Source organism: Drosophila miranda (genome assembly GCF_003369915.1).
Source record: "Drosophila miranda strain MSH22 chromosome Y unlocalized genomic scaffold, D.miranda_PacBio2.1 Contig_Y2_pilon, whole genome shotgun sequence".
In the NCBI taxonomy this organism is placed as follows: domain Eukaryota; kingdom Metazoa; phylum Arthropoda; class Insecta; order Diptera; family Drosophilidae; genus Drosophila; species Drosophila miranda.
This window is the reverse complement of record NW_022881614.1, coordinates 17,023,828-17,038,454: the sequence shown is the minus strand read 5'-3', so window position 1 is coordinate 17,038,454 and position 14,627 is coordinate 17,023,828.

Here is a 14,627-nt window from a genome sequence, read left to right as displayed (position 1 = left end):
GGCTGGCATCGGGAGCCGTAGGACCGCGTCGTACATGGCGTTCCAGAGCAGAGTCCCAAAACGGAGACCTGTGGGACTCCGGCTGAGACTTCGTATGCCCTAGAGCCCTGACATGTGTCCATTGTCAGCACCCTATTGCTGAAATAGCTGCGCGCTATATTCAGTAGGTTGCCCGGGATGTTGAAGGACCTCAGTGCCTCCAGCGTCCGGGTCCAGTCGGCCGAGTTGAAGGCGTTCCTTATGTCCAGTGTCACCACCAGACAATAGGACTTGGTTCTGCCTCTCCACCTAGTCCCAGCAATGGCTTCCTCCGCCGTTTGTACGACCCTCAAGATGGCGTCCAGCGTCGACCTCCCTTTCCTGAACCCGTATTGGTTCTGGGAGAGACCGCCTGCTGCTTCGATGGCTGCGCTCAGCCTCGCACCGATCACCCTTTCGAAGACTTTTCCCATGGAGTCCAGAGTCCACCTCTCGGGGAACGTCCCCTCCTGGAGGCATTTGTTGAAAAGGCCCGCAACTTCCCTCGGGAGTAGAAGAAGTGCCAGCTTCAACGCGCTGTTGGGGATCGCATCCGGACCCGGAGCCTTCCTAGGTATCAGGTTTCATCCTGCCTGCAACACCTCGGCTTCCGTAACCTCGCAGATGTCGCTCGGGCTATGCTCGAACCGCAGGGAGCTAGGGATCTGCCGTCCTCGAGGAAACAGTGCCCTGACTATACCCTTCAGTGCCTCTGGATCTGTTGGAGCTTTACTGCCCGCGTTCAGCCTCTTCACCACCATCCTGTACGCGCCTCCCCAGGGGTCCTCTTCGGCGGCATCACACAGCTTAAGGAAGCATTCCCTCTTGCTGTACCTTATGGCGGTCATCAGATCCTTCCTCGCCGCTTTGTAGGTCTCGCTGCATCGGGCCAAGCGCGGTGTGCCTCTGGCTCGCTGGAGCAGCCTTCTGGCCCGGTGGCAGGTTCTACGGAGAACCGCAATCGCTTCGCTCCACCAGAAAACTGGATCCTTGTGCTTCCGGAACGTCCCTCTCGGTAGCCTGCTCTGGTCGCAGGCGCCTTCAAGTGCGTCCGCCAATTTGGTCGCCATATCGTTGGCTCCGTCTGCATCGTTTCCAGAGTAGCTCTCAAGGGCGCTTGCGAAGGCATGGGCCCTCAGCGTGTCCTGGCGGTACGCCTTCCCATGCCGGAACTGGATACCTCTCGATCGGGCAAGGGTGCCCAGGGTGCATAGTATGGCCTCGTGGTCGCTGGCAGTATATACGTCGCTGATCCTCCATCGGGCGTGCCGGGCCAGCGTGCTGCTGGCATAGGTGAGATCGATGATCGACCCTACACCTGCCCTGCTGAAAGTTTGTTGGGACCCTTCGTTCAGAAGGACGTCGTCCAGAGAGGCAAAAGCCTCCAACACCGTGCGGCCTCTGGCGTTTGTACGGGAGGACCCCCATTCCAGGGCCCAGGCGTTGAAGTCGCCTCCGACTACGACGTTGTTCCGTCCTCGCAGATCGCAGCTCAGCTCGTCCATAATGCGGCTGAAAGTCTCCAGTGAGAGGCTGGGTGCCAGGTAGCAGCTGTAGAACCATATGCCGTCTACATACCCTCGGACGAACCCGTCTGCCGACTTGGTGTCGCGCAATTGTGGCGCGTCGACGCCACAGAGCCACAGGGCCGCTTTGACAGTAAGGTCCGTGGGCCAATCGCTGCTGCTGTGGTTCGCTGAGGAGTGCCACCTCAGAGCCAAGCTCGCGCACCGTCTGCGTCAGGAGATCCTGTGCGGCCCTGCAGTGATTCAGGTTGAGTTGAATCAACTGCATGTCGTCCTGGTTTTGCCGACCCCGCTTCGCGTGGCTGGGCAGTTTTTAGTGCCTGCCTGGTGCGTGACCTCCTTCTTTCCAGCTGCTGAGCAGATGAAGCACGCAGGCTCTTTTTTGCATTCGGCAACTTTGTGCCCTTTCTCCCCGCATTTGAAGCAGCAGCCACTCCTGTCCACTGTACTCTTGCAGTTCCGTGCGATATGCCCGGGTTCCAGGCATCGGTAGCACCTTGGGAGTCCATCTCTTTCCCGGATCCTACATATGGTCCAGCCGATCCTCACCTTGCCGCCTTTCAGGACCGCTTGGCCCAGGGAGAAGGGCAAGCTGACCACCGCCAGCTGGGACTCCGCGTATCCGCGGCGCAGACTGCGGACTCTTACTCTTACCCAGATGTGTGTGTGTGTGTGTGTGTGTGTGTGTTTGTGTATATATCAACCCATAAGATAGCCTTGGGGCCTGATGATCGGCCCACGCACCTCCACGCAGCACAGCACAAGTGTAGAGACGCGGGAATTCGTTTATTTTTTCCGTCCAACTGAACGATTTCAATTTCGCACTTTTTTTATACAAAACGAAGCAAATGTTAAATGGGGAATACCCTACCACAAAGAATTAACAAGGTGGATGGAACCACATTCTAAACAATCCTCATGTGCACCAACAGCATTATGAATATAATAAACGAGGGGGAACGTTGTGAGTTGCTGCGGACACCGCAACTCTACAGCTATACCCGATACTTAGTCAGTATGGCTAAGAGTGCGTGCGAGAGAGACAGAAAATCAGTCTGAGCGTGACGTCGGGCGCTGCGTAGCCACTGCAAATTGATTTCTTGCTTTTGGCTACAAAAATGATCCAATCTGATCCTGATTCAGCAATTTGATAGATATGGTCATTATCTATGATTCTGCGTTTTTAGTTTTCTCGAATGTGCAATATTGTGGATGCAACAGATTTTCGTCCTTTGTGGGGGCGGAAGGGTGTGGGGCGAAATTCTGAGATATACGTTTTATAGTGAGATCTAACAGAAGTGTGAATACAAAATTTGGTTACTCTAGCCATAATAGTCTCTGAGATTTGTGGATGCCCCAGATTTTCGTCCTTTGCGGGGGCGGAAGGGGGTGTGGCGAAATTTGGACACGAAACGGTCAAGGTCCGATATCACAGGAGTGTGGATACCAAATTTGGTTGCTCTGGCTCTTATAGGTTCTGAGATCCTTGAACTCATATTTTGCAATTGGCAAAGCCGACCATGAAACCTGTGTGTTAGAGAGAGACAGAGCGAGAAAGAATGAAATTGTTTTCTTGATTCTGGCTATAATAATTATACGATCTGGTTGAGATTTTACACTCTAGAACATATAGTCATCCTCTACGATTCTGCGTTTTTAGTTTTATCGTATCTTTAAAAATGTGGATGCCACAGATTTTCGTCCTTTGTGGGGGCGGAAGTGGGCGGGGCGAAGTTTTGAAATATTTTTGTAGCAGTGACATATCACAGAAGTCTGGATCCAAAACATCGTTGCTCTAGCTCTTATAGTCTTTGAGCACTAGGCGCTGAAGGGGACGGACAGACGGACGGACGGACAGACGGACAGACAGACATGGCTCAATCGACTCGGCTATTGATGCTGATCAAGAATATATATACTTTATGGGGTCGGAAACGATTCCTTCTGGACGTTACACACATCCACTTTTACCACAAATCTAATATACCCCAATACTCATTTTGAGTATCGGGTATAAAAAGAAACAGAAAGCAGTGAACTAGTGGCATATCTATTGGAACAGCTTGGATACCATGACTCACTGAAGGAAATATTCTCTAATCTCGATCTGTTAAGCAGCTTAGACCTTGGAAAATATTGCAGCAAATGTTTCCCAACTAAATTTAATAATATTTTATATTATTATTTTAATTTATATTATTTTAATTTATAGTAATATTGTGATTTAAGTTGCCCTTCTGGAACTAATACGACCCTGACTGGGCAAAAAGCGAAATGGAGAATATAACAACAAAACGTTCTCGTATCAAAACGCCATTCTGAGGCATACGCGGGGCTGATAATAGTCAAAAGTCTCGTAACGTTACTGAAGAAACTATGAATTCCATAGGAGCTTGTTTGTTTATTCATTGCACACCGCTATGGTATTTAGATTGTATATTATTTAAATTTAAATTCTTTTGGGGCATTTTGGGACAACTTTTGGAGGAGCTTGTACTTCGTTTTACGTCACTTCACAGATAATTATGCAAATGTTATGAAATATTTAACTTTTTTAGGGGAATTTTCTGGATCACCGCCGCCGCGCGAACCCCACTCGTAACACCAACTGTCCCGCTAATCGAACTTCTTGATTGGAACTCGAACTCGCTCTTAGCTACGCGACCTACCGACCAACCGACCGCCTATAGCCGAACGTTAGAACATCGAACCACGTATCATGTCGTTGCTTCTGGCTGTGTGGGTGGGGGTGTGTGGGCGGTGTCCGGCACAACCCGAAACGAGCCGAATCATGACGAATGGCAGGCAACAAGCAACAGGTTCGCTCCAAGCTTCAAGCTCCAAACGCAACTAGAGATGGGAGAACCCTCTCGAACCGCCAGCATACACGACACATATTATCAACACCTGAATCCTGAATCCATGCACATGTCTAAACGCAACACGTGGGCTCCTCAAGTGCAACTCAGACAAGATTGAACCTGTTCATTGGGGGAGGACGCGAGTGGGTGCTGTGGCACATCACTAGCAATCTTGTTTGCCGTTAGTGACACTTTTAATTAATTTTATTTTCATTATTACTAGATATAAGCGAATAGAAATCAATAGGGAATTGGCAAAAAAGAAACAATTGAAAGTGTGGAAGTTGCTGTAATCCTTTTATTTTGCACCGCAGCCCCGCTCTCCATTCCATTTTCACTGTGGAAAATTGTGGCAACGATTGTTGTCTGGGAAATTTGAGCGGCATGTAGTAATAGTGTTTTCGAAATAATGATAGTACGCCTCAATAGGATTGCATAAGGCTATTGCTGAAAGGCACTGACGACTACCAGCATAATGGCCATATATTGAGGCATGGATGGGATGGATGTGGGGCTGCATCAAGACAAAGGGAGTCTGAGAAAGTTTCAAAGCACAGCCAAAATGGAATGAGCCAATTGCTGTTAATTTTCTATGACGCAGGCGACGCTGCTGCGCTGGGAATGGGCAGAGGGAGATGCGAGAGAGCAGAGAACATTATGAGCACGCTGCTGCAGTCGCCACGAAAAAGCTCATTTGCATTTATTGATACTATCTTTTTTGAAGCTTAACAGGGGCTTGACAGAGTACAGGAATGTTAGGGCCTTAGGCTCTGCATATACCCTGTATACCTGCGTATATGGAATGCATATGCATATATCTTTCGAACCCCCATTGAAGAAACATCAAACATCATTTCAAAGGATAGTTAGTTGCAGGTCTTCAATGTTTACGTGGACTCCAGAAAGTAAACCATTTCCCACCGACTTTCCCCAACCCCAAAATACATACGTGATACAGATATCCTTTGAGGCGCGAGCGTAAATCCTTGAGGAACACCATATTCATGGTGAGAGCCATGATCGATGCGCGGTACACTTTGATTTTGTTTAGGGGCGGATAAAACTAATACTTAAACTTTGGCAGAGACATTGGAGCAATGCGACAGTTCTTTCTTTCTTTCTTTTCGTGAGCTCACTGTAGAAATATGCGAAAATTCGTATACTCATTTTCCAAAAGAAAATCGCACAACGCAAATAATGTCTTTGGTTGTGACAAAACTGGGCAAATATCTTCGGCCGTAATGAAAAGCACAAGACGGAGGCGGCACCACACATCAACGACTATACACGAAAGATATATCTATCTAGACACATGGGTGCTCACATATGTACATATCTGCTGTTTCTGTATACAATATCGGAGGATATACAATATATTGTGTTAGGTATTATATTAATATCTATATACGGTCACACCATCCAAGGGATATAGAATAAAAGAGAATCTTGAAGACAACGCGTGCTTAAGTCTGAGTGTCAATACACTACATAATTGGCGACGAGCATAAAATAAAACGTATTAATATACATACACATGTTAAAAGTGCATATAATATATGAATAGCAACATGACGAAAAATGAAGCACCAACATTCTATCAAATGGCAACAATTGCTGAGTTTTCGCCACACCAAGAAACGTTCTGCATTTGGAAGGAAAAATTCGACATACATTTGTGCGAATAGAATGTGAAAGAGGAAAACACAAAAAAGGCAGTTTTGTTGAAGTCGATCGGTACAGCGGCTTACACTGTACTACATAGTTTGTGCAATCCGGTATCACCCGTATCAAAAGCATACAAAGAATTATGTGAAATTTTAAAAACACACTACACACCACCTACACTCATATTCAGAGAAAGAAAAAAATTTCACATGTCCACAAAAAGTGAAGATGAGACTGTAGCGGAGTGGTATGCTCGAGTTAAACAATTGGCATTGGAATGCAAATTTGGCTCAAATCTGGAAGCGTTTGTATTAAACCAATTTGTGATGAGCCTTCCCAACCCTATATATGAAAGAATATGTGAAGAAGACGAAAATCTAACTCTGGCTGATGCACTCAAGAAGGCAATTAACACTGGTTCGAAGACAAGATTAAAAGGCAGCGAGTTTTCTGCCTACATCTCTAAAACAAATGAACTTTCAGTGGAATATGATTGTATCTTATGGGGACACAGAGTAGTAATTCCAACCAAACTGAGAAAAGCTATTTTAGCAGAATTTCATGCATCGCATTTGGGAATAGTAAAAACCAAAATGTTAGCACGTTCTTATGTGTGGTGGCCTTGCATGGATTCTGAAATTGAGAAATTAATTCGAGATTGTATTCCTTGTCAGGAACTACAATCAAGTCCAGAAAAGAGTCTGTTAATACCGTGGAAATCCACAGGAAAGGCTTGGAGTCGATTACACATAGACTTTGCAGGACCAATTAGAGGTTTTCATTTATTGGTTATTATAGATTCTTATACAAAATGGGCAGAAGTATTCAAAACGAAGGAAATAACTTCATTGTTTACTATCAACAAGCTTAGAGAAGTATTTTGTCGATATGGTTTACCAGACGTGTTAGTTAGTGACAATGGACGACAGTTTACTTCTGATGATTTTAAAACGTTTATGAAAAACAATGGTGTTAATCACATTTTTACTGCTCCAGGACATCCAGCGACTAATGGTCAAGCAGAAAATTTTGTAAAGACTGTTAAGAAATCACTATATGCAAACATAAAGGCTAATGAAAGACAAGATTTTAATACAATTTTAAATAGATTTTTGATCGATTACCGAAATACGATTCATTGTACTACGGGCGAATCTCCTGCTAAATTATTTTTTGGTCGTACACTAAAAACAAGATTTTCGTTGTTAAAACCACCTACGGTCGAAAGCATAATAAATAAAAAACAGACTGAGTGTGTTGTAAATCACAAAGGTAGACGAAGCACAGAATTTTTAAAGGGTCAAAAAGTTATGGTTAGGGACTACAAAAATCCTAACAAAGCAAGCTGGACTCAGGCAACTGTAAAACAACAACTGGGCCCGCGTTCGTATTGTTGTATTTTGGCGAACAATAACAGAGAAATAAAACGTCACCTGGATCAAATTAGAAACCAAAGCACTAACAATCATACATCGCCTAATGCGAAAACACCTGATGTCGAAAGCAATTGTTCAGTAGATGACAATTCCAAAACCAACAATGAACAAATAGTTTCTCAACCAACACCCACCAGGAGAGAGTTGAGACCACGTGAGGCAGGGAAGGTAGTAAAGCGTATTTAACAATAAAATAATATAAAGAAAGGAATTATGAAATCAAATTATGTACAAATTAAACACTGAAACAAATACTAAACAGATTAAGAAGAAAGAAAAATACGAAATCACATAAATTTTATATACGCTAATTAGATTAAGTACACAAATCAAATTGTTATAAGAAAATAGATTTGTAAATGACATGTATATTAAACATATAAGGAGAGGCGTGTTAGGTATTATATTAATATCTATATACGGTCACACCATCCAAGGGATATAGAATAAAAGAGAATCTTGAAGACAACGCGTGCTTAAGTCTGAGTGTCAATACACTACATATTGAATATAAAAAGCGACACGACACGCTGCGAGAGCCAGACAAATGTGAAGGCGCTGCCAAGACGCAAACTGCAATGCGAAATGGGCAAATGGAAAATGGGCGGAAATAAAACGCTTTCCTCAAGACTGCGCGCGGGCAGCCAAGCGATTAGAAAGCTTTTCGATTTGCGCGCAAAAATTACGGACAAAAACGAACAGAAGCGAAAATTTTCAGCATTTTGCCGCCTGCCTGCCCTGCCCCTCCTCATGCATTCAATTGGCATGCAATGCATACAGATACAGATACAGATACTACATGTGCTGGCGTGTATCTATGGAATACATCATCGTTCATTTGTGCATCGCTCTGACTCGAACTGGAACTTTTTTGTCTGGTGTTTTATTTTGGAAAAGATTCTACAACGAGCTTCGCATAATTCAAGAATTTTCCATTCATTTACCTGCAACGAGAGGGAGAGAGAGAGAAAGATTATTTATTAGTACAACATATCGTATCGGGTGTGTGTGTGTGTGTGTGTGTGTGTGTTCGGGAAAGATTCGTTTAACTAATGCTAATGATGATGGACCGTTCGCTTTGATTCGGACTTGAGGCAATCCCAAAATTGATAATTGTCTGGTGGCGCCTCGCGCTTTGAAGTTGAATCACGTGGAAGGGCGAGGCACTAGCACTTCTACTGTGAAAGAAACTTAGGATTTCTAATCGGTCATTTGCCCCCCCCCCTAACAGAAGATCGTGACATTAGGGGTATTCGGCAGGCCAATCGTTTGCCGCACGCACAACGAATCAAACCGAAAACAAGGTCGTCCAACTGCTATATAGCTGCTCTACAGATACACAGATACCCAGATGTGTTTTTTTTTTTTTTTTTTTTTTTTTTATATATTTATATACTTATTTATTTGTTCTATAATATATCCTATCCAATTTAAATTTAACTTAATTTAACGGACAAGAGTATGTTGGGACTAGGGGCCCCGCGGACTGCGGTACTGCCGCAAAGCATTGCTTCGCAGTGGCGTGGACACCTACTCCGTCTGCTCCTTCCGCCTTCTCTCCAAGGACCTAAGCGTTCGCATCACGCTAGAGGCGAACTCCGCGGCCGCTTCCCTCACCTTCGGGTATGCCAGCATCAGCGGCACCAGAGTCTCGGTGCTGACCCTAGACCCTGCTGCTGTCTCCAATGTCTGACGCTCGAGGTCAAACCTGTGGCAGTCGAAGAGGACGTGGCGAGCGTCCTCCTTTATGCCTGTGCCACACTCGGGGCACCAGTCCTCTGTCTCGTGGCCGAAGCGCTTGAGGTAGCCGCGGAAGCAGCCATGTCCGCTCAGTGCCTGGGTAAGGTAGAAATCCACCTGGCCGTGCTTCCTTTCAACCCAGCATGCTATGCTTGGGATGAGGGTGTGGGTCCATCGGCCTTTGGGTGAGTGGTCCCATCGAGTCTGCCATCTGTCTATGCTGGTCGTTCTGGCGGCGTCCTTAATTTCTGCACCTCGGCTGTACTGTCCGTCATGGCATCATGGATCTCCTTCCTCTCCCTTATCAGCTCCCTGAGCGGAACTTGCCCGGCAATGACTAACGCGGCTTCGTCTGAGATGGTCCGGAACGAGCACGCGATCCTAATGGCGCACAGTCTGTACGTTGCCTCCACTCCTCGCATGTAGCTCCTTACCATCGCGGCTTCTGCCCACACCGGTGCGGCGTAGAGCATCAGCGACGTCACGACGCTCGTCAGTAGTTTCCTCGTTGCCTGCTTTGGCCCTCTTGTGTTTAGCAGCATCCTGGATAGCGCTCCCGCGGTCCCACCGGCCTTCGTGTGGACGTATTCCAGATGCTCTTTGAAGGACAGGCGCATGTCGATGAGGACTCCAAGGTACTTGATGGACCTCTGCGATTCGATCGCGGTCCCACCAACCTGCACTCTGGCGGTCTCGACCACTTTACGGCTGGATATCAGGACCGCCTCCGTTTTTTGGGCCGCCAGCTCCAGCCCCGCGGCGGCTAGCCACGCCTCGACGGCTTGTATGGCGACGTTGGCAAGCTCCTCCACTGCGGCAAGTTCCTTCGCTACCGCCACTATTGCGACGTCGTCAGCGAAACCCACCAGGTTAGTGTTGGCTGGCATCGGGAGCCGTAGGACCCCGTCGTACATGGCGTTCCAGAGCAGAGTCCCAAAACGGAGACCTGCGGGACTCCGGCTGAGACTTCGTATGCCCTAGAGCCCTGACATGAGTCCATTGTCAGCACCCTATTGCTGAAATAGCTGCGCGCTATATTCAGTAGGTTGCCCGGGATGTTGAAGGCCCTCAGTGCCTCCAGCGTCCGGGTCCAGTCGGCCGAGTTGAAGGCGTTCCTTATGCCCAGTGTCACCACCAGACAATAGGACTTGGTTCTGCCTCTCCACGTAGTCCCAGCAATGGCTTCCTCCGCCGTTTGTACGACCCTCAAGATGGCGTCCAGCGTCGACCTCCCTTTCCTGAACCCGTATTGGTTCTGGGAGAGACCGCCTGCTGCTTCGATGGCTGCGCTCAGCCTCGCACCGATCACCCTTTCGAAGACTTTTCCCATGGAGTCCAGAGTCCACCTCTCGGGGAACGTCCCCTCCTGGAGGCATTTGTTGAAAAGGCCCGCAACTTCCCTCGGGAGTAGAAGAAGTGCCAGCTTCAACGCGCTGTCCGGGATCGCAGCCGGACCCGGAGCCTTCCTAGGTATCAGGTTTCATCCTGCCTGCAACACCTCGGCTTCCGTAACCTCGCAGATGTCGCTCGGGCTATGCTCGAACCGCAGGGAGCTAGGGATCTGCCGTCCTCGAGGAAACAGTGCCCTGACTATCCCCTCCAGTGCCTCTGGATCTGTTGGAGCTTTACTGCCCGCGTTCAGCCTCTTCACCACCATCCTGTACGCGCCTCCCCAGGGGTCCTCTTCGGCGGCATCACACAGCTTAAGGAAGCATTCCCTCTTGCTGTACCTTATGGCGGTCATCAGATCCTTCCTCGCCGCTTTGTAGGTCTCGCTGCATCGGGCCAAGCGCGGTGTGCATCGGGCCAAGCGCGGTGTGCCTCTGGCTCGCTGGAGCAGCCTTCTGGCCCGGTGGCAGGTTCTACGGAGAACCGCAATCGCTTCGCTCCACCAGAAAACTGGATCCTTGTGCTTCCGGAACGTCCCTCTCGGTAGCCTGCTCTGGTCGCAGGCGCCTTCAAGTGCGTCCGCCAATTTGGTCGCCATATCGTTGGCTCCGTCTGCATCGTTTGCAGAGTAGCTCTCAAGGGCGCTTGCGAAGGCTTGGGCCCTCAGCGTGTCCTGGCGGTCCGCCTTCCCATGCCGGAACTGGGTACCTCTCGATCGGGCAAGGGTGCCCAGGGTGCATAGTATGGCCTCGTGGTCGCTGGCAGTATATACGTCGCTGATCCTCCATCGGGCGTGCCGGGCCAGCGTGCTGCTGGCATAGGTGAGATCGATGATCGACCCTACACCTGCCCTGCTGAAAGTTTGTTGGGACCCTTCGTTCAGAAGGACGACGTCCAGAGAGGCAAAAGCCTCCAACACCGTGCGGCCTCTGGCGTTTGTACGGGAGGACCCCCATTCCAGGGCCCAGGCGTTGAAGTCGCCTCCGACTACGACGTTGTTCCGTCCTCGCAGATCGCAGCTCAGCTCGTCCATAATGCGGCTGAAAGTCTCCAGTGAGAGGCTGGGTGCCAGGTAGCAGCTGTAGAACCATATGCCGTCTACATACCCTCGGACGAAGCCGTCTGTCGACTTGGTGTCGCGCAATTGTGGCGCGTCGACGCCACAGAGCCACAGGGCCGCTTTGACAGTAAGGTCCGTGGGCCAATCGCTGCTGCTGTGGTTCGCTGAGGAGTGCCACCTCAGAGCCAAGCTCGCGCACCGTCTGCGTCAGGAGATCCTGTGCGGCCCTGCAGTGATTCAGGTTGAGTTGAATCAACTGCATGTCGTCCTGGTTTTGCCGACCCCGCTTCGCGTGGCTGGGCAGTTTTTAGTGCCTGCCTGGTGCGTGACCTCCTTCTTTCCAGCTGCTGAGCAGATGAAGCACGCAGGCTCTTTTTTGCATTCGGCAACTTTGTGCCCTTTCTCCCCACATTTGATGCAGCAGCCACTCCTGTCCACTGTACTCTTGCAGTTCCGTGCGATATGCCCGGGTTCCAGGCATCGGTAGCACCTTGGGAGTCCATCTCTTTCCCGGATCCTACATATGGTCCAGCCGATCCTCACCTTGCCGCCTTTCAGGACCGCTTGGCCCAGGGAGAAGGGCAAGCTGACCACCGCCAGCTGGGACTCCGCGTATCCGCGGCGCAGACTGCGGACTCTTACTCTTACCCAGATGTGTGTGTGTGTGTGTGTGTGTGTGTGTTTGTGTATATATCAACCCATAAGATAGCCTTGGGGCCTGATGATCGGCCCACGCACCTCCACGCAGCACAGCACAAGTGTAGAGACGCGGGAATTCGTTTATTTTTTCCGTCCAACTGAACGATTTCAATTTCGCACTTTTTTTATACAAAACGAAGCAAATGTTAAATGGGGAATACCCTACCACAAAGAATTAACAAGGTGGATGGAACCACATTCTAAACAATCCTCATGTGCACCAACAGCATTATGAATATAATAAACGAGGGGGAACGTTGTGAGTTGCTGCGGACACCGCAACTCTACAGCTATACCCGATACTTAGTCAGTATGGCTCTCCACCGGCAGACGCCGCTAATATTAAACGACACGACAAAGAGTGCGTGCGAGAGAGACAGAAAATCAGTCTGAGCGTGACGTCGGGCGCTGCGTAGCCACTGCAAATTGATTTCTTGCTTTTGGCTACAAAAATGATCCAATCTGATCCTGATTCAGCAATTTGATAGATATGGTCATTATCTATGATTCTGCGTTTTTAGTTTTCTCGAATGTGCAATATTGTGGATGCAACAGATTTTCGTCCTTTGTGGGGGCGGAAGGGGGTGGGGCGAAATTCTGAGATATACGTTTTATAGTGAGATCTAACAGAAGTGTGGATACAAAATTTGTTTACTCTAGCCATAATAGTCTCTGAGATTTGTGGATGCCCCAGATTTTCGTCCTTTGCGGGGGCGGAAGGGGGTGTGGCGAAATTTGGACACGAAACGGTCAAGGTCCGATATCACAGGAGTGTGGATACCAAATTTGGTTGCTCTGGCTCTTATAGGTTCTGAGATCCTTGAACTCATATTTTGCAATTGGCAAAACCGACCATGAAACCTGTGTGTTAGAGAGAGACAGAGCGAGAAAGAATGAAATTGTTTTCTTGATTCTGGCTATAATAATTATACGATCTGGTTGAGATTTTACACTCTATAACATATAGTCATCCTCTACGATTCTGCGTTTTTGGTTTTATCGTATCTTTAAAAATGTGGATGCCACAGATTTTCGTCTTTTGTGGGGGCGGAAGTGGGCGGGGCGAAGATTTGAAATATTTTTGTAGCAGTGACATATCACAGAAGTCTGGATCCAAAACATCGTTGCTCTAGCTCTTATAGTCTTTGAGCACTATGCGCTGAAGGGGACGGACGGACGGACAGACGGACAGACGGACAGACGGACGGACGGACAGACAGACATGGCTCAATCGACTTGGCTATTGATGCTGATCAAGAATATATATACTTTATGGGGTCGGAAACGATTCCTTCTGGACGTTACACACATCCACTTTTACCACAAATCTAATATACCCCAATACTCATTTTGAGTATCGGGTATAATAAAAGAGAAATGGAATTTCACCCAAGAGCTGTTGTGGCTGTTGTATCCATATCTGTATATCTGTATCTGTGTACATCTGTGTATCCTTTATCTTTCGTCTTTTGTCTTAATTATTAACTAGAAATCCGCTCAAGCCGACAGCAGAAGCCGTAAAATAAATGGTCCAAATCGACGACGCGTCTTTGAATCATTTTAGCCACTTACACAGTGCAGAAATCGGCTAATCCCGTTCCCCGAAGCGGTTACGGGGTGAAGAGAGGATCGGAGCGGATCGCGTGGGCGTGTGCCTTTTGTGAATAAGGACATTGACATGGACCCATGCGTCATCGGGGCACAACACACGTAAATTCGCGCACAAAGAGACACAAAAGGGTGGGGGGGGGGGGGGGGGGGGGGGGGGGCGGTTTGTTTGCCAGGCTTCAAAATTTATGCAATTTTCTTGCTGCACGCCGCGGCGTCGCGCGACTTTCACACAAAAACAATAACAAATGCAGCAAGTGCGAAAGCGAACGCCGAAACGAAGGAAACGCGAGTGCGAGGCGCGTTTAGCGGATACGACAACCGGCTTCTTCGACGAGCTTCAACGAACAGCGGACCAAAGCAAAACACAGAAACCCAAAGCCCGCAGCTCAAGAGAGAGAGAGAGTGAGAGAGAGAGAGAAAGAGCGCGTAAGCGCGAGGCTTTATTTGAGCGTAGCTGGGGCTTCAGGTAGCTCAGTGCAATGGAGTGGCGAGAGCGGGAGAGAGCACAGCAAGAGAGAAAGAGAGTTCGAGCTGGCTGCAAGGCAAGTTTTTTAATTGCCCAAAGCGCTGCTTCTTCTACTCGATTTTTCTTTGGGCATTCTTCTTGATCATGGGAACATCT